The following is a 20,976-nucleotide window of genomic DNA, read 5'->3' as shown; positions in this document are numbered from 1 at the left end:
TTTCTAAAACTTTGAAAACAACGCGGAAAACTCTTTACTTTTGCTTGGCTTTTTCGCGCAAGGAGGACGATTTTGAGGTAGTCAGGCACATATCTTCATCTGAATGCGTATAAAAGGGGAACCGTGGTCGAAAATCGATCATTTCTTCTTGATTTCAGTTTCGAAATTGTAGTCTACTAAAATCCAACTGAATTCTGAGTCTGTTCTAAGTTCTGAATATAGTTCTTGAGCTTAGGTCCAGTTCCTAGTTCCAGAATTCTTGAAATCGGTTCTCTTGTCCTGAATACGACTTACTTTACTATGGGGCGCCTTTTCAAAATTTACCCTGTACAAGAATGGACAGAACTTTACCACGAATATCTTTCGATGTACTTAACCCAACAACATATTTATTTCTACAAGTTATCGGTAATATGATTAGGAATTCGTGATTTTCTGGTCTGAAGAGGCGAATGACCTTAAGATGTTAAAACCTCTATAATTGAAACAAAAAAAATTGAGAAACAAAGTTTTCAAAAACTTTTGAAAAAAAATCATCACGCTTGCTTGCCTTTTTCGCATCCGGACGACGGTTTTGAGGTAGTCAGGCACATATCTGAATCTATTGAACAAATAGAAAGAGAAATCTTTGAATAAAAACTGTTCATTTCTTTTATTGCTTCAGACGAAACTGGATTTCGAGGTGAGGTTCTCCCAAACCTGGGAATTCGTGGGACAATATCAGGCAGGATTTATGGGCGAACGTGCTACCACGGACCAAGTGTTCGCCATCCGCCAGGTGTTGCAAAAGTGCCGCGAATACAATGTACCCACACATCACTTATTCATCTATTTCAAATCAGCCTACGACACAATCGATCGAGATCTACTATGGAAAATCATGCACGGCTACGGATTCCCGGACAAACTGATACGATTGGTCAAGGCTACGATGGATCGAGTGATGGGCAGGGTTGCCACATTTAAATCTGCATTTTTCAGAAGAAAAATCTGTAAATCTGTATCGGGAGCTGTATATAGAAGTTATAAGAAACCTCTTTTGAACCCAAATTTAAAGAAACTAAAACTTCTCTTAATCTGAATTTTATGATTTTGTAGTTGAAAAAACGCTGGAAGTTGTTTTTGCGTTGGAACCTCTCGAAATAATGATTTGACGAAAAACTTTCAAAATATAATCTGAAAGTGAAACTTAATCTGATTGATGAATTGGCAATCTTTCTTTTATACTACCTTACGTCATGGTCGAGGCCATCATCTTTTCATCTTATCAGAAGCAATTTTTGAAAGCATAAGCAATTACGCTACACTAGTTGTGCAAAAAGTAAACATAAACAAATCTTTATTAGCAGATAGAACATCTGTGTTCACTGTCTTTAACATACTGTTTTACATTTAGTTTTGTCGTCTTTTTAGAATGAACACACAACCAGGATAATGTTTTCACTTTGAAAAAATAATCAATACCATTATTTAATATATTTTTACTTGATATTTATTCAATTGTTAATCCACGCTATTAAAAATCTGTACAAATCTGTATTTTTTGCCAAAAATCTTTAATCTGCATATACATAATCTTGGTCACAAATTTATCTGAAAAATCTGTAAAATGCAGATTAATCTGTATATGTGGCAACCCTGGTGATGGGCGTTGTTCGAGTATCGGGGATGAACTCGAGTCCCTTCAAAACTCGCAGAGAGCTACGGCAAGGTGATGGCCTTTCGTGTCTGCTATTCATCATTGCTTTGGAGGCTGTGATAAGAGAGAGCGAGGGTAGACATGATCGGACTAAACATTAATGTGTCAATCGAAATGGTCGACGAGTTCGTGTACTTGGGCTCACTGGTGACTGCCGATAATGACACCAGCAGAGAAATTAAGAGACGCATATTCTGCTTACTTTGGACTGCACAAGACGCTTCGATCGAGCAAAATTAGCCGTCGTACGAAGTTAACTATCTACAAAACGCTGATTAGACCGGTTTTCCTCTACGAGCACGATTCCTGGACAATGCTTGCGGAGGATCAACGCGCACTAGGTGTTTTTGAACGGAAGGTGTTGCGGACCATCTTCGGCGAAGTGCGGATGGAAGACGGTACGTGGAGAAGGCGAATAAACCATGAACTGCACCAGTTGCTGGGAGGACCAACCCTCGTCCAAACGGCCAAGGTCGGGCGGTTACCGTGGGCTGGACATGTTGTTAGAATGTCGGAGAACAACCCGGTTATATTGATTCTCGATAATGATCCGACCAGTATAAGAAGAAGAAGCGCGCAGCGGGCAAGATGGATCGATCAAATTTAGGACGACCTGCAGACCCTTCGCAGCTACCGAGGCTGGCGGCGAATAGCCATGAACCGAGTTGAATTGAGACGCCTCCTATATACAGCATAGACCCGCATGGTCTACGACTGAAAAAGTAAGAGTAAGTCGTTCTCATTTATTGTATATAGTTTGATCCATATCCTCTCTGGATAATAACCAAGCTGATGGTTTTTCAAATTATACTTCATTGTATTTCTCTTTCCACCGTATCGTTACCACTTTTGAATTGGACCTGTTTGCTTGACTAAATTCGTATTTGAATTTCTGGAAGCGTTATATCTCATTTGATCAGGTATATTTCTCGTCCAAATATTATGATCATATATTCGAGATATTTTCCTGTTACTGTATGTCATTCCATTTTCCCAAAGTTGTTTGCGTTGTTTTTGAAGTGTTTACTGTCGAAATTGTCATCTTCGATTAGGTACCTGGTGTTATAAAAAAATTCGCTGTGGAAGTTTCTGTTGCATTTATGGGAATTCTTAGATTGTTTCTCGTGGTATAACAGTAGCCGATTTTCAATATCTTTTTTTGGTTTCTATTAACACTCCAAGTATCAAGCCTCAAAAAAGTTGAAACGGTAACTTTGAGCTTTCATAGCTCAGCTGTTTTTCAACGATTTTACACCCAATTTTTCTCAATAAATTTTACACCCTCGAATTTTGTGAAGTTCGTAAATTGATTCAAAAACTTTGTAGGAGATGTTTGGTAAAGAAAAACCAATGAAAATTTAGGTTTTCCCGTTCCAGGTTTTTTTCACGCGCCAAATATGCCCTATCTGCTCTCCAATTTTCTTTCCTTTGGCATAAAAGTCGCTTAGAAAATATTGAACACTTCAACTTCACCGAGTTATAACTTTGTTGTTAGTCAACCGATCATCAAAATTTGTTAACCATTGGAAAGGTACTACTTCCAGAAATAAAATGCACGGAAAAAACGGGTTGTCTACCCAAAGTTATAATGAAAACTGTAGATAGATGATAGATGTAGATAGAAGAAAAGGTGAGACTTTTTACAATGATCGTAAATATCTCGAAATTCAAAGCGATGACCTATATATTTCCGGCACCCCAAGAAATTTCGCTGAAAAATGGAAAAATATAAGTAAAAACTGCAATTAATCAAATAAAAAACGGAATTTATTCTTTTCGGAGGCGTTTTGAACAAAAGACTTCATTGTCTTCCTTGACTCTCTTGGCCAAAGATTTAGATGGTGGCGCCTTTGGTGTTGATTTGGTCGGTCTTCCACCGGCTTCGCGGAATTGAATACGTTGCTGCAGTCGAATGTATTGGATTTTATCCACTAAGCAACGCATTATTCAGTGCATTAAAGTTCATTTTTCTTGACTTTGAAGATTTGTTTGGAGTCGCCATGGCTAACAGAATCAGAGAACCAATGTTTTTACTTATATGACGAATGTATTGGAGCTGTTAATTTGTCTACGTGTTGGATATCATAAGAGATGCCAATCAATACAATAAGTTTAGCTAGCAAGAACAAAAGGCGGGTGGGTAATGTCAGAGACGTAACTGGATGTCGTGAATACCCATCACTTTTCCGAATATCAGTTAGTTGATTGCTTGTATGAATTGAGCAAACTTTCCCCTTATTCACTAATAGAGTTTGAAGCGATGCACCTACATTAAGGTACAGATTAGTTACATTAAACAGCTACTATTCTACAACTATATATTCCAAACTTTAAACAATTCCTTTTTAATTTGCCAATATAGGAGGATAGGTACGACAAATTTGTAGTTTATTTTTATTGAAGCTATGAAGTTCGAAGATATCTGATTCTTCTTAAAACTACGAGGCCTGGTCTGAAATGTATCGACGATCTTCGGTATGTAAGAGTCATTTTAATAATAATAATAATAATAATAATAATAATAATAATAATAATAATAATAATAATAGTAATAATAATAATAATAATAATAATAATAATAATAATAATACAGATTAACCTGTATATATGGCAACCCTGTTTCGCATGGCATATTTTCACACGACCCCATATTAGTATAAAGATGTTTCTAAATCAAAATTTTATTTTTCGTATTGCGAGACAGCGTTAATGTCGTAATTGAATGTGTTAGATATCACGATCAAAAAGCGCCCCACACTAAAGAATTTACGACAAAAATACATATTGATCTGTATACGTGGCAACTCTGTTTCGCACGGAATATTTGTATACTAGTATAAAGATGTATTCAATATCATCACTTCCACTTTCGCATTGCCGTTTGTAATTGAATGTGTTAGTGACGGTGCAAATTTTTTAAACTTCTCGTGTATGTCTTGTATCGGCAACAGTTGCTCCGAAAATGGTAGGAAAGCGACAAAATTCAACTAGTTCTTTATGATTATCTTTAGCACTAAAAAGTGCTTTTTGAGTGGGCCTTGCTTGCTGGACTTTTTGGCTGCCTTTCTATCGGTTTTCGGTGCCATCGTCCTGACGGTGTCTCGTACGTTCAGAGTAGCTGCTTTAACTTAAATGACGCTATTTCTCACATCACATTTAATGTTATACCTGCTACTGGCAGCGGTGCACGGAGAGCCCTTTGCCAAAATTCCTTTTCTTGTACGCAGAACGGGAAACAGTGAGACGACACGTCCTCGATGTTACTCTCGTGTGTCTTGTTTCGGGAACAGATGCTCAGCAAATGGTAGGCAAAATGAACCACTCAACTTTTATATGGATGCTCTTGTATAGATGCAGACATCTCGCGTTCTGATTGGCTGGTGCTGTCATGGGTTAAATCAAACAGGTTTTTCAATAGTGTACTATTGAAAAACTTCAATTTTGTTGCAATACACGTTCAAGTTGAAAATTTTCGATTCTACTGGTAGTTAGATTATATAAATCCTTCTACAGATCACTGAGCTATGAGCTTTCAAAATACGAGAAAGGCAAACGCGCCTTATGAATTATCCTCTTTGACACTCGTTTGTACCAAACATTTAAGAAAAGTTAAATTTTGAACTATTTGAGATTACGTCACACAGCTGAAAATTTTATCATAAAATTGTGATCATATTTCCGATGGCATGTCGCAAGAATTATGTTGATTCATTAGATACAACAGGAGATATTCACGATCAAAAACTTATCACTCTCTCAGAGGGTAAATTTTGAAAAGGCGCCCCATAGTAAAGTAAGTCGTATTCACGACAAAAAATTCGCGCCAGATCTCAAAAGTCTTCATATTCTGAGGAATGCCTTCAAACAATCGAAGTTTCAAAAGTCTGTAAACAGTTTTTAGACGAAAAAAAGGCTTACATGTTAGCTAAGAAATTTGATAATTCACAGACAAACTTACAGACTTTGCATCTCTGCATATCACTGACAATTTTTCGCGATTTGTCGAAAAAATGGGATGCCGGTAACCGAACACCTTGGAGTGCCGGTAACCGAAATCGGTAGACATTTTGAAAATGATGAAAAAAAACTTCGGTTGCGAAGATTTTGGTAGCATCCGGTATTAAATCACGAAATAGAACGATTTTACCTCATAAACCACTCATCTCTTCGATTTCTTAATACTATAAAAAAACTTCGAATTTATAATACTATAAAAAAGTCATAAGAAACTTTTGTGTGGATTTTCACGCAATTAAAATTTGTTTTGAGCGCAGCAAAAATTACAAGCATCTGTTTGCTTTGGTATTCGGCACAAAAAGAACGTGCTGCTATTACACACACATGACATTTGTCGAAATGACGCTATCTACTTTCTGTCAAAAGTTACGGTGGAGTGCCGGCAACCGAACACTGCCGGCAACCGAACATCTTCCCTTACCGCATGGCAAAGCAATCAAGCATCATATATGCACTCTGTTGGCTCGCAGTGAGTTCGTTTCGAAGCGTTTAGGTAGAAAGCTATTTGGTGGTGCTAATGACTCGCGTTAGCTTCAAATCGTTTTATGGCACTTTTTGTCTTGCTGTCTGGCAATAACCTACCTCTAGTATGCTTCTCGTAGAACTGAAACGTTAGCTATGATTTTGTTTATGATTATAGCTTCGGGTGCTTCCAACAGCTTCGCTTTAGCATCGACCAATCAGAGCGATGCTTTCACTTTGATATATCGCTTACTCCTTCAAAACCGTCGACTATGGCAGGGAAATCCGGTATGCCGGAGATTTTTTGCAGTCAAAATAGGCAACTGCTAGCTATTAATCAACATTTCAAAGATATACAATTAAAAATACATGCCTATGAACATTCAAATCAAAACGTAGAAATATTTCCAATCAAATGGTGGCATAAAATCATAATTGATAAAAAATTGACTGAGCTGTAATTGTTCAAAACCAGACCACATTTCTACGTGTATTTTTCTTGAATTTCTAATTTGCACCCCTATACAGAAAACAAAAATGTGTTCCACATTAAAACAATGTGAACATGTGAAATACTTCAGTTGAACAAAAACATAGCAAATGCACAGATTGTAATCCCATTCTTTGAGTCAATGCTCTGAACAGGGATCCCTCTCTAATGGCATCGACGTGATAGACGTTTTCTCTTCCATGCGTGATTCTTGTTTCCGGTAATCGGTAAAAAAGCTCAATAATCAGAATTTTGTATTGATAAACTTAACACAATGTTGAATTCTTAAAAAAAAGGCGGGTGGGTAATGTCAGAGACATAACTGGATGTCGTGAATACGAAAACAACTGACATGCTCCTTAACACTTCCGAATATCAATTAGTTGATCAATTGTATGAATTATGCAAGCATTCCCCTTTGCACATTTTTCGCAAAAACAAAGAAGGCTTCACTTTTTATTGAGAGGCTTGTTTCTACCTGATTTCGTTTGTAGCTTTTTCACTAATGGGCGGTCCTAACGGCTATAAAAATATCCGCATTCAGAAATTTAATGTTGATTATTTCATTTCGGATTTGCATAATTTATTGAAAGAAACTATCAATATGCTGAAGGGACTCGTTTCTAGCATTCAGAAAGGTCAAATTGCGTAATTCTCTAAAACATTAAACTCTGGAACATTTTTCGCAAAAACAAAGAAGGCTTCACTTGATCTCGTTTACTGCGAGTTTCACACAGCGAAATGTGCACAAATCTAACCAAACTGTTCTAGATTTGCAGTAAACTGAGGATATTTCCCTACGATTTGCGAACAACAAATCCTAATAGTTCTTTAGAAAACTTTTAGAGCCATTAGAACGGCTGATTTTGTGCAATGCTCTCCACCGTTGTTTTTCACCAATGCTAATGACTGGCAGCTGTGACGTAATCGCTCTTGTCGAAAGCGTAACTAATTGTGCAGACGACACAAAACACATCTGCTCGCAGTGGCGATAGAATCCAAACTGATTCATGTTTTGTTGAGAGGCTTGTTTCTACCTGTTTTCGTTTGTAGCCTTTTCACTAATGGGCGGTCCTAACGGCTATAAAAATAGCCGCATACAGAATTTTAATGTCGATTATATCATTTCGGATTTGCATAATTTATTGAAAGAAACTATCAATATGCTGTAGGGATTCGTTTCCAGCATTTAGAAGAGTCAAATTGCGTAATTCTCTACGACATTAAACTCTGAAACATTTTTCGAGAAAAAAGGCTTCACTTGATCTCGATTACTAAGAATTTCACACAGCGAAAAGTGCACAAATCTAAGCAAACTGTTCTTGATTTGCAGTAAACTGAGGATATTTCCCTACGATTTGCGAACAACAAATCCTAATAGTTCTTTAGAAAACTTTTAGAGCCATTAGAACGGCTGATTTTGTGCAATGCTCTCCACCGTTGTTTTTTTCCCAATGCTAATGACTGGCAGCTGTGACGTAATCGCTCTTGTCGAAAGCGAAACTAGCTGTGTAGACGACACAAAACACATCTGCTCGCAGTGGCGATAGAATCCAAACTGATTGAATTTTTGTTAAGAGATTTCCTTTTATGTGATTTCGTTTGTAGCTTTTTCACTAATGGGCGGTCCTAACGGCTATAAAATTAGCCGCATATAGAATTTTAATGTCGATTATTTCATTTCGGATTTGCATAATTTATTGAAAGAAACTATCAATATGTTGTAGGGATTCGTTTCTAGTATTCACAAGGACCAAATTGAGGAACTCACTGCGATATTCACCACTTCTCGGAACATTTTTCCCGGACGATTTGTTGTACAGCAGCAGATATTTCGTTCTCTTCCTTAGAACGCGTTCTGATTGGCTGGTGTTGACATGGATCAAATGAGACAAGTTTTTCAATAGTGTACTATTGAAATACTTCAATGCTTTTGCTATACACGTTTAAATTGAAAAATTTCGATTCTATTGGTAGTTAGATTATATAAATCCTTTCACAGATCACTGAGCTATGAGCTTTAAAAGTACGAGAAAGGCAAACGCGCCATATGAATTATCCTCTTCGATACTCGTTTATACCAAACATTTCAGAAAAGTTTAATTTTGAATTATTTGAGACTATTTCACAAAACTGAAAATTTTATCATAAAATTGTGATCATATTTCCGATGGCATGTCGCAAGAATTATGTTGATTCATTAGATACAACAATAGATATTCACGATCAAAAACTTATCACTCTCTCAGAGGGTAAATTTTGAAAAGGCACCCCATAGTAAAGTAAGTCGTATTCACGACAAAAATTTGACTGATGCTGCATAGAAAGCATTTTGAACAGTTCGTTTTTAAGGAATCACTCATACTAGAATGTTCACTCGATGCAACAAAACAAACTTTGAAGCAGTTCCTTGTACAACTTTTAAGTAGCGAAATATTTTCTCAAAACTTTTTCTGTTTTTTCAAGTTTCCAAAAAGTGCCTCGCGTACTTTAGAGCTCCAATAAAGTGGATGTTGTTCAGGAACTGTGGAACTTTTGGTAGCTTGGAGAGACAACGGTTAAATTTTAATTTGATATTGATCTTAACAATTTGAAAATTCTTCACAGAATATAAAAAAAAATGGCAGTCTCAATTTATTATGGTAATCATCTTGAACATTAATTGCCACTTATTATGTGCGCTCGCACCGTCGGCATTGAGAAAAAACTCTTCGAGGTATATCGGTGGCAACCAAATGGATTTTATGCCGGATCCGGCATTCCAATACATGCGCATGCATGCAGCTCAGTAATTGCCGATGAGAAAAAAACATCCTGAATCGTCCCGGAATAGTGCGAATAGGCTTTTAGTCCAATGGACTTTCTTTTCACTGGACTACAAGTGAAACCCTCACTATGTGACAACGCCAAATACTTAAATTTTCACCGCACTAACACGATACGACTTGTTCACTCGTTGAGGGTTTCACTGAGAGTGTAGTTTGACCTTAGCGCTTCTACAGAAGAACCTTTTCATTGATTCTTCCAAAAATTTTCTGATTTTTAAAACTCACGCTCACATTGACCAATATTATTCACCTGATTGCATTACACACAATCCATCAACTGGTGAACGATATCAGAACTTTTCTTCTGCCTACAGAGATAGTTCTAAAACAGTCATATACATTCTGCCAGTCATTTATATCATTTTCACTTGAAAAAACTGAAACTGACCCAGGGTAGTTTCATCAAACAAACACTTTTCACGAAACTGTTTTGATTTCGCACTTAGCAACGAGGGTTTGAGTAAACCTGATATAAAAACCGGGTTCGAAACTGATTTGATTTTCAGTTCAACAACGTTAAACTAGGTTCGAAACTTGCTTCAAACAAACGGTTTGACAGCAGTTAGAGTGGAGACTGGGTTAGGTTTAGCATCAAGCAAAAACGAAATTAGTAAGCAATAATTTTGATACCCAATTAAGCACGTTGCTTGAAATGACAAATCACATGGATCAAGTATGCATGTGAAATCTCCACACAAAACTAACTACTCGTTGCGCGACAATCAATTTTTCAACGATCTTGTATTCTGTTCTTCATCGTTCAAGCAAATACAAATAATAATACCCCTAAGTCCTATACAAACGAACAGCCAATGTTTGGTTCACAGCCTGAACAAGTAAGCCTAGCGAATTACTCCCTTTCATTGCAATAGTTTGAAAATGTGGAAAGAGATCGTTTCTGGCAACGCTTTATGCTAGTTGCTACGGCGCAAAACAAGTTTGTTTGTTTATGTTTTCCGTTGTATTGCAATAAATTCAAAGGTACACTCCAGCTAATCGATGGATGAAGAATTGTGATATATTTTGGCAGTGATGGGACTTTATTTCATAAACGGGCCTTAGTGTGGAACATGGGTACGATTCGTATATGAACCACGGAAACAGCGATTATCGCTCTATACGATAAAATAAAAGTTGAAAGAGAAACAGATGCAAGCTGTGTATGCGTTTTCCCAATAGTCACTCATCTATGCGTGACCCAGACAAATTGATTATAGCCCTTATTAATTGAATTATTTTCTATTAGTATTATGACGTAAAGGCTCCCCGCATTTAGCAGATGTTGGAAAAATTCCTACTCCTCTGACGGGAGTGATTTGCAATGAGAAGAACGGATGGCTACCATAACGATTCGGTGAACAGTACAGAGACATTCTAACATATAATACTGAGCAATTTCCGAAAAGCCACGGATCAAATTTCTAAAAAGCCAAGGAGGACAAAAAACAAAATCCGATATGGAATAATTGCAGTTATACTGCAAATAAAAATATTATTTTTGAATATTAGTTGTTGTATTCCTAGAAATTAATCGATTCTAAACAATTTAAAACGTCAACAAATGATTTACAATATTAGATTACAGTATCAAATCTAAACTTGATCAGTTTTTTGGAATTATCAACCCTTTTTCATCATATCGAAACTGTTTCCATCAGGATGAATTCAAATAGGCTTCACGTGGTTGTCCACTTCCACAAGCAAATATCAGTACTCATCAATGCTCTTGATTCGACCGGTGATTTCAGATCCTTCCTCATTCTTAACCGTGACAGTATCTATAGTAGAGTACATACAAACAATGCAAATCCTCGCAACGAACTCAATTAAAAAGACTTCCAACTTCAGAATTTCCGTCAGAATTTGTTCATATCTCAAATGTGGAAGATTTGTTTCCATTCTCGAATTGATATCACGAATCAGATCATCCAAGTAAACTGTCGGAGTCGAATTGCTAAGATGACTGTGACAATTTTCGTTACCTCATTCGCATATATATCAATCGGTCATTTCCAACCGATCATATCCCGGTACACTTTCATGAATAGCCTTAACTATGGCGATCGCAACCAAATGTTGAGCTAGCGGCAACCCCAACAGACTAGACAGTGGAACATGCAGTTGGATTGAGAACATTCCATATCACTTTGGAGACCGATTCCGTTGGTCTGCCGGCGAGGAATGACGAATCCGTGAGCCAGCCTAGCATTCGAAACGATTTCCATTGAAGTGCTAACTACGGGTAAATAAAGTGATAATCTGCTAAATGTGTACGTTTTGAGATAATTGTAATAGTCACTTGTAGAAAAATCAATAGGCATTTGATTCATATAAATTGGTTTCGAAGCGGATGTGGATATTATTGGAGACAATGATTTGCTTGAGAATTACATAACCATTCTGCCCGTTTTAAGAACATTGCTAGCGTCTGATTAATCTGTGCTAGGAAATCAGTTTTGCATTTGTCGGTTCCCATGGTAGTTTTTCGTAAGAAGCATTTCAGTGTGTTTCCAAAAGTGCTCTCCAAAACTGATCTATAGGTAAATAAACTGTTAAACCCTGCAAGTAACAGAACGTTAATAATAGGAATGCATACAATTAAAATTCTCACCATATCTCATACACAACAACATAGTTCAAGTTTATTTTTCACTACACTAAACAGTAACTATGGTGAACTTGTTCTTACCCTTCAGTGTTGCTAGTTTTATAGAAAACTCGTTAAAGTACATTGTCACTCTGACAGTGTATCATGACAGTGTACCGCACGATGCAAAATGTGTCCTTGAAAATTTGTCGAAGTATTCCGTATTATAATTTGTATTTGGTTCAAGCACTTTTGCAACTTGTTGCGCGCCAAACGTCGATCGTAGATCTAGCAATCTGTTGATAGTTTGCACTTGCACTGATCACAACATAAATTCTCGATAGACTGACAGTAGTGATACCTGCTCACACTGCTGTTACCAAACTTAACAAAAGTAGTGAGAAACTCAGTGAGGGGTGACAAAAGTAAAACGCTTTCGAGCATAAAATTATGTTCTGAGAGAATTCTCTGAAATTTACATTTACGTAGTTTAGTTATGCGATTTTCTCTATCTTCATTCCAAATCAACCTTCGTAGCGATAGGACTGGTCACCATCCGTGATTAGTAGTTTTGTGTACTTGTAGACTATATTGTAGTGAAGTAAATGAATAGTTGCAATTAAATAAAAGTAAAGTTTAAATAAATGTAGTGTCGTGTCAGAATAAAATAAAGGTTTAATGTGTTATGTGTTTTATACTTATCACCGAACATTGACCAGTTTGAAAGGCACTGTTACTTGGGAGCGTAGAAACGCAAATCAAGCTACCCAAAGGTGATCGCTCTGCACGATAAAGTCGAGGCGGACCAAAATTCCGGCGGAACACTTGTTAGGTAAGGTTCACAACATTGGTGCCGTGACCAGGATAGTTCCACAAACCGATGCGGCGTCGGTTTCTCCATTTTGAGTCCGCGGACAAAGCGGATACCGCCATCGTGGACGCTTATGCGTCGCCATTCTGCTTGCGCAGCTTAAATGGTAATTCGGACATCATAGTTAAGCGGCGTCGATTCATATCAGCATCGCGATTGGATTTGTACAATCTTAGGGAAGCTAAGTATTCAAGACCTATTGTATAGGCTCACCGGGCCAGTACCTGTCCAGTAAATTTTGCACAAATTGCATCTCTATGTTGTCTCTTTTTTCTCATTTTCATTTCGGCGCCTTTCTGTTACTTCGCTACACACGGTGTCTTGCATGGTGGAAGTACACACTGCGAGGACGTATCATCTACAATCAGATTATAAGTCGAACGTTGACGAAGTGCATCGCTAACACGTTCATGCTGCGTTGGTTTGTCCGTTTTTTTGAGCTGATTCACGCAATTTGGAAACGGTAAAATACTCAATAGAAATACAAGGCCTGTAGCAATAGCCTCCAAGTTGAGCTCCTGTCCTACTCAGCATACTGTGAGATTTTTTTGTGCTGCGCTTGTACATATTTCTAACATCTACTGCTCCGTCATCGAATTATCATACACTGATTCCAATGCAGGAAATTTGATATTTGAGGAAGATTTTAGAGAGATTCAAGGCCTAGTTGACATGCTCACAAGGTGAGTTCCTGTCCTATTCATTATATTATTGGTTTGTTGTGCTGCGTTTCTGCCTATTTCTAGCGTCGGTCACTCGGGCATCGGATCGCTTTACATCTATCAGCATTCTGTATTTTGGAAATTCTTGTAAGATCTCAGAGAGATACAAGGCCTAATTGACAGGCTCACCAGCTAAGTACCTGTAGAAATTCATAAATCTCTCTTGGAAGGGTTCTTTGTTTCGTATATTTTTAGTCAAACATCACAGCTGTTCACTATCGTTCTTTGAAGAATACAAGCAAAGATGTGGAAGAAGCTGAAACCGAAGATCCACTTTCACGATAGCATAGTAGACTTTCTACTGCGAACGGAAAAATTTATCCACAGTAGCCAGGCGTTCGACGAACACCAGATCCAGTTTTGTTTCGAGAAACTTGAGGAGAAATGGGACGAGTTTGAGTAGATACATTGCGATATCGAGGCATCTGATGATCATGAAGAGAAGCTTCATCGGCTAATACGGGCAGATTTTGAAGGAAAATACTTTGGGGTAAGGGCAGGGCGGTTTGGCAAGCTACCACGGCAAGTACCGGCATCAACACAAAATGCCTTTTCTGTATCTGAACCGGTTAGCGTACATACTTATGTAAGACTGCCGCAAAAAAATTATGAAAATTGGTTGCCTTTTCATGACACGTTTCGAGCCTTGATCGATTCTCTCCAGTTCTGAGTGCGATTCAAAAGTTTCACTATTTACGAGCGTCTTTAAGGTGTGATGCATTAAAGTTGGTCGATTTTTATACGATGAGCGAGATAAATTACAGGGTTGCTTGGAATGGTTACGTAGCACGTTTCTCCAATGGATATTCGCTCAAAAAGCGACATTTAAACGCAATGCTCGAGTTCCCAAAAATGCAGAAGGAATCATCGGTGGGTATTCATGACGTCATCGATTGTTTTGAAAGGAACATAAAGATTTTGGATCTACTTGGGGAGAATACAGGTGGTTGGGGGGCAATGCTTACGCATCTGCTGTTATCGAAATTGGAACACTACGCTAGAGCATTATTGGATTCTGGATAGCAAGATCACAAGCCAGTCTCATGTCAGTTGCTCAAGTTACCAAGACGAAGTAAAAGGGTAGAAATTAGCGGTATTGGTGGTTCTACAAAAAATACAGCCCATGAGGTTTCTGTTGTACTCTCATTGCGGGTTCAAAACTTTTCGTTGCCTTTAACATTCCTGGTTCTGATTGATGATGATCACTATCCTGTGTTTGTCAATACGGTCTTCGGCTGGGTCGCTGCTGAAGAGTCGGAATGGTCGTCTGGTAAATCATCCATTAGCTGTCACGTCACGGTAATGGAGCCGCTCGATAAGGCTATCGAGAAGTTTTGGACAATCGAGAAGTTGTCCGAGAATCCGCTACGATCGCAAGAAGAGAAGGATTGCGAAGAACACTTTCAAAGCACGCTCACACGCGATGGAACGGGACGCTATATATCACGGTATCCAAAACGGAATGAATTTCACGCGAAATTGGAGAATCGAGGGGACGGCGTTACGACGATACCATCAATTGGAGAAACGGTTGGAAAAAGATTCTAGGTTGAGGGAGAAATACATCGACTTCCTGCAGAAATATCTAAATTTGGGGCATATGCATATTATCGGAACGATAGATTCCACTTTGGACGAAGAATTGGCAGCTTACTACTTACCTCATCATCCGGTGTCCAAGGAGTCTAACTCAACGACGAAGGTGCGAGTAGTGTTCGATGAATCAGCGAAAACAACTACCAACATGGCCCTTATTCTGCGAGTCGAGTGAGGTGAGATAAGTCGAGTCACCCGAGTCACACGATTCTGACAGTCTAATGAAGTGACAAAAGTCACCAGGATGAACTACGATGAACTCTCACCGTATTCTTGTAGTCGAATCTGGGTGACAAGAGTCACTACGCAGTGAGTTTCAAAGTCGGTACCGGTAAAGCACAGGAGGAATATTAAACGAAAAATCTTAGAAATTTTCAAACATTTGAATCTTTTAACATGTTTTAAATGGTTATTAAACAACAAAATCAATTATACTAATTGTGCTACCTTTTAGCTTTTTTATAAAAAATAAATCGATAATAATAAATTAGGATAAATGTATGCTTCCAGGGAATTAGAAGAGAGATTGAGCTGTAGTCTACGCTGTAGTTAAAGTCGGTTACTTATTTTCGGACTTTAAAAAAAGATAACGCGTGTTGCCTGTACAAAACCTCAGAACTTAATGACTGCTGTTCGTTTTATTTCACATAATCAAACCTAACTTCTAGAAACTACTGACGGGTGTCGTTTATGCTGTAGTCGTCCGGTGTTGCTGATCGGGTTATTATCGACTGCGTTCAAAACCGCTTGCAAGGCAGATTTCGAATTGTACATACATTTGGGTTGCATTGAATTTCGTTCGGTTAACTCGTCCCTCCTTAAGATATCAAGCCGTCTCGGTTTGTTGCTAGGTGGTTTCTTTATGGTATTTTGTTGAACTAAAGTTGCTGATGTTTGATTTCTTCATCTGTTTCGTTTGCCTTTATCTCTGTAGGGAGTCTTGAAAATGCATCGGCCACAACATTTTGTTTACCTGGGCGATAGCGAATGTTATAGTCATATTCTTCTAGTTGAAGCCTCCATCGAATCAGTTTGCTACTTGGGTGTTTTAGATTAAGTCCGTAGGTTAAAAGTTGGTGATCTGTATAAAGTACAAACTTTTTGCCAAATAAATATGGGCGGAAATACTTGCAGGCCCAAACGATGGCTAGCAGTTCTTTCTCAATTGCAGACAGGTTTTCCTCAGACTTGGTCAGAGTCTTTGATGCGTAGGCAACTGGCCTATCGCTGCCAATTTGTCCTTGTGAGAGGACAGCACCTATTGCATGATTCGATGCGTCTGTGGTGAGTATTAACTGTTTGTCAAAGTCTGGGTATTATAGAATTGTGCTGCTTGTTAGAATTTGTTTGCAAATTTTCAAATGCTTCTAAGAATTCTTTAGAGTGAGCTACTATCTCGCCCTTCCTCAGTGATTTTGTTATGGGTTTTGCAATCTTCGCAAAATCACGTATAAATTTTTGGTAGTAGCCTAATACACCGAGGAATCCTCTTAGTTCTTTTTCGTTATTGGGAATTGGCCAGTTCTGAATAGCTTCAATTTTGCTTGGGTTAGGTTTTACTCCATCTGGTGTGACGACGTGTCCTAAGAACGCTGCTTCTTTTTGTAAAAATTCGCTCTTATCGAGTTGAATTTTCAAGTTGAATTTCTTAAGGCTTTCAAATATTTTAGTCAAATTTTCGATGTGTTCCTGTAAGCTTGTAGAGAACACGATGATGTCGTCCATATAGACGAGACATCTAATGCCTATGTGTTCTCTTAGAATATTATCCATCACACGTTGAAAGGTTGATGGTGCTTTTCTAAGCCCGAATGGCATTCTAAGGAATTCGTAGTGCCCATGTTCTACGCTAAATGCTGTTTTAGGAATATCATCAGGGAGAACTTCGATCTGGTGGAAGCCCGATGCGAGATCTAATGTAGTGAAATATGAACATCGACCTAGTTTGTCGAGTATATCGCTAATATTTTGGAATAGGATAGCTATCCGCGATAATTTTGTCATTGAGCTTTCTATAGTTAATGACTAATCTCCATTTTTGTTGACCGGATGCATCTAATTTTTTTGGTTTCAAAATTGTTAATGTCGGTAAATATCACGCGGTTCGGGCTGATTCTTGTTTCGACGTTGCTTTGGTTTTGTACCAGTACGAATGTTCTGTTGGATTTTGCTGTGTACAATCCGGGTAATACAACAACTTCGTTGGTCAAAGGGAGTGGGTGTTCAACATAAAACTCTCCGTCTTCTACTGGTGTAGGAAGTATCGTTATAAGTTGTTCGTTAGCGTTAAGCTTTAATGAGTAAGAATCAGGGTATTTTCGAAGCATTTTAAGTTTACCATATGGGAATTGTAGTTCGTTGGATTTGGTGATGATATTGACCTTGAGTTACTGCAGAGACTCGTAGCCTATTAAGCCATAGAAAAATGTGTGAAATTCAAATAATTGGCTGCTCGACCATCCATGGAAGTTGACCATCAATGTCAACTTCCCTCTCTGAGCAGCCTAGATAGCCGTGTAGTGTCGGTAGCGGTTTCCCAACTGGCTAAGAATAACGCTACGGTCCACCTGTACCGGTGGTATAAGTCCACCAAACAGGTAAGCCGTGTGGCATCCGGCGGAATTATTTTTTACCAAGAATTGATCCACTGGTTTCCTATTCCATGTCGTAAAAGGCCACAAAAATAGGAACTCCTAAGTCAAGGTGTATTTCCGTGCCGATGGCTGAATGGCTGCAGGAGGTTAAACAATGCAATCGTGAACGGAATATCTTGGGATTTTCTCTTACTGTGTTAAGCGAAGCTCTGGCACAGTGGACGACTTCTTTCTTCGCAACTCGTGGGATTTAAATGATTAAAACATTTAAAAAAATCCTTACATGGTTCGCTATAGGCGATTATAAACCAATATATTTGGTTTCTTGTAGTTGTTGTATGGTTGGTGCTGGAGGTGTAATGTTCGTTACTCTATTTGATAATGGTAAGAATGGCACAAATCAATCTTCAGCATAAAGGTACAGCAACTATGAATCTATCCAGACTTCTGCAAAAAGGTAAAGCTTCTATAGCTTTGGTTCAAGAACCATATTTCCGAAAGGGAAACTTCTACGTTGGAAAATTGTTAAACCCAGTCTTTGTTGTCTTCAACAAGACCGGTATGACTAATCCACGTGAAATGCCTCGAGCATGCATACTTGCAAATAGTGCTCTCGATGTTTCTCTCATATCAGAGCTCACAACTCGGGATGTTTGTGCTGTCACAGTTGGTATGACTATTGATGGCATAGACAGGAAATATGTCTATTGTTCGGCTTATTTAACGCATAACCAACTTTCGCCAAGCGATGACTTCAAAAAGGTTGTATCATACTGCTGCAAAAGTGATTTACCGCTTGTAATCGGCAGTGACATAAATGCTCACCATATCATTTGGGGCAGCACAGATATAAATTCGAGAGGCTCTGATATGATGGAATTTGTGAGCAGTACAAACCTGCACATAGTCAATGCAGGAAACCGTCCAACTTTTGCGAGATCTGGAAGAGAGGAGGTTTTGGACGTAACTCTCTGCTCTGATAGAATTGCGCATGAGTTGGTGAATTGGCTCGTCTCCGATGAGCTCGAACCTTCGTTGTGTGATCATAAGTACATCTTCTTTGATCATTCAAACGTTAAATTTGATATTATCACATATCGCAATCCCAAATCCACAAACTGAGACCTCTATGAAGATGGCTTGGCGACTAGATTTTACGGGTACCAACCAACAATTGAAACCCCAATTGATTTGGAAAATGTTGTCGACGAGACAAATTCACTCATAGTTGCAGCATATGAAGAGGCTTGTCCACTTCGGATTGTGCGAGCTACTAGAGCAACTCCTTGGTGGAATGCTGAACTTGCTAGACTAAGGAAACTATGCAGAAGAGCTTGGAACCACCGACGCAGAGATGGGTCGAAGGCATTCGTATCGGCTCGAAGGGTTTACAAAAATGAGGAAGCGAAGAGTTTCAGGCCTATCAGTCTAAGCTCATTTCTTTTTAAAACAGTGGAACGCATAGTCGATCACTATATCAGGAATGTTAGTTTGGGCGTGCATCCGCTACATGGAATGCAACATGCTTACCAGCGTGGAAAGTCCACTACAACCCTGTTACATGATGTTGTGTACAACATTGAAAAAGCTTTCTCACAAAAGCAATCTTGCTTGGGAGTTTTCCTAGATATTGAAGGTGCCTTTGATAACGTGTCTTTCAATTCAATTCTGGAAGCAGCCCGTGGTCATGGCATACCTTCAAATATCACAAATTGGATACACGCAATGCTTAGCAATCGACTTCTTTGTTCATCGCTTCGGCAAGCAGAGATTAGAAAGCTGAGTGTCTGTGGGTGTCCTCTAAGTGGTGTACTATTCCCACTTTTATGGAACCTAGTCGCTGATGGTTTGTTAAGGAAACTTAATAACCTTGGATTTCCGACTTATGGTTTTGCCGACGATTATCATATATTGATGACCGGTATAAGCATTAACACTCTCTTTGATTTAATGCAGCAAGCCCTGCGATCTGTTAAACAATGGTGTTGTCAGGTTGGATTATCTGTAAATCCGGGCAAAACATCAATGGTGCTTTTCACTCATCGTAGGATAATCACAGGAGCTCGTCCGTTTCAGTTCTTTGGTTCAGAGGTGACTGTGGTCGAACAAGTTAAATACGTCGGGGTTATTCTTGACTCAAAACTGAATTGGTCTGCTCACATTGACTTAAGAATTCAAAGAGCTTGCATGGCTTTCGCCCAATGCAGACGAGCTTTTGGAAAATCATGGGGACTCAAACCCAGATATATTCATTGGATCTACACAACTATTGTTAGACCAATTTTAGCATATGGATGTCTTGTATGGTGGCAGAAAGGAGAAGTCGCGACAGTTCAGTCAAAGCTAAATCATCTCCAAAGGATGGTCCTAATGGCGATGACAGGAGCATTCACGACAACTCCTACTGCTGCTCTAGAGGCGCTACTGTGCATTAAACCACTACATGTGTTCCTAAAACAAGAAGCATTATCTTGTGCATACCGTCTTAGGGTTGCAGGGCTTTGGAACAGTAACCCATTAAATTATGCTACCAGCCACAATCGCTTGTGGTCTCAAATGGTTACGTGGGATGAGTATTTACTCGCTCCTAGTGACCTAACTCTCACATGCAGTTTTCCTTTCAAAACATTCAATGTGAGCTATCCTCTTCGTGAGGAATGGTTGTCTGGTTGTCTGGAACGACAACTTGATGAACACATAGTTTGTTATACGGACGGTTCTCTGTTGAATGGTCGTGCTGGTGCTGGTGTCTACTGTCGTGAAATGAGGCTGGAGCAGTCTCATTCACTTGGTAAATACTGTACTGTATTCCAAGCAGAAATCTACGCAATTCTGTGTGGAGTACAATCGGCACTTCAGCAGAGGATCTGTGGTAAAAGTATTTATTTTTGTTCCGACAGTCAGGCAGCCTTAAAAGCACTCAGTTCGAATGACTCACGGTCGAATCTAGTGATCGCATGTCGAACTCAAATTGAAGACCTCAGCATTTCAAATGCTGTTTACTTCTTATGGGTACCCGGCCATTCTGGTATTACTGGAAATGAATGGGCTGATGAGTTGGCTAGAGCTGGTGCAACGAATGATTTCGTTGGTCCTGAACCAGCATTACC

The 20,976-nt window shown here is 38.8% G+C and overlaps 1 protein-coding gene and 1 long non-coding RNA gene across 9 annotated transcripts in view; both read right to left on the bottom strand.

The window, feature by feature from the left end:
- The window catches only part of LOC131437262 (zinc finger protein OZF-like), a 320,204-nt gene that overhangs the window by 71,152 nt on the left and 228,076 nt on the right, over positions 1 to 20,976 (bottom strand). The window lies entirely within an intron of this gene.
- LOC131437264 (uncharacterized) lies at positions 11,030 to 12,418 on the bottom strand. The gene is made up of 3 exons (XR_009230742.1): positions 12,108 to 12,418; positions 11,796 to 12,055; positions 11,030 to 11,732 (listed from the first exon to the last, which is right to left on the bottom strand). It is a non-coding gene; the product is annotated as an uncharacterized LOC131437264 (long non-coding RNA).

This window comes from Malaya genurostris, chromosome 3 (assembly GCF_030247185.1).
Source record: "Malaya genurostris strain Urasoe2022 chromosome 3, Malgen_1.1, whole genome shotgun sequence".
NCBI classification, from domain to species: domain Eukaryota; kingdom Metazoa; phylum Arthropoda; class Insecta; order Diptera; family Culicidae; genus Malaya; species Malaya genurostris.
The sequence above is the reverse complement of the archived record's forward strand: the minus strand, read 5'-3'. Positions and strand labels throughout refer to the sequence as shown.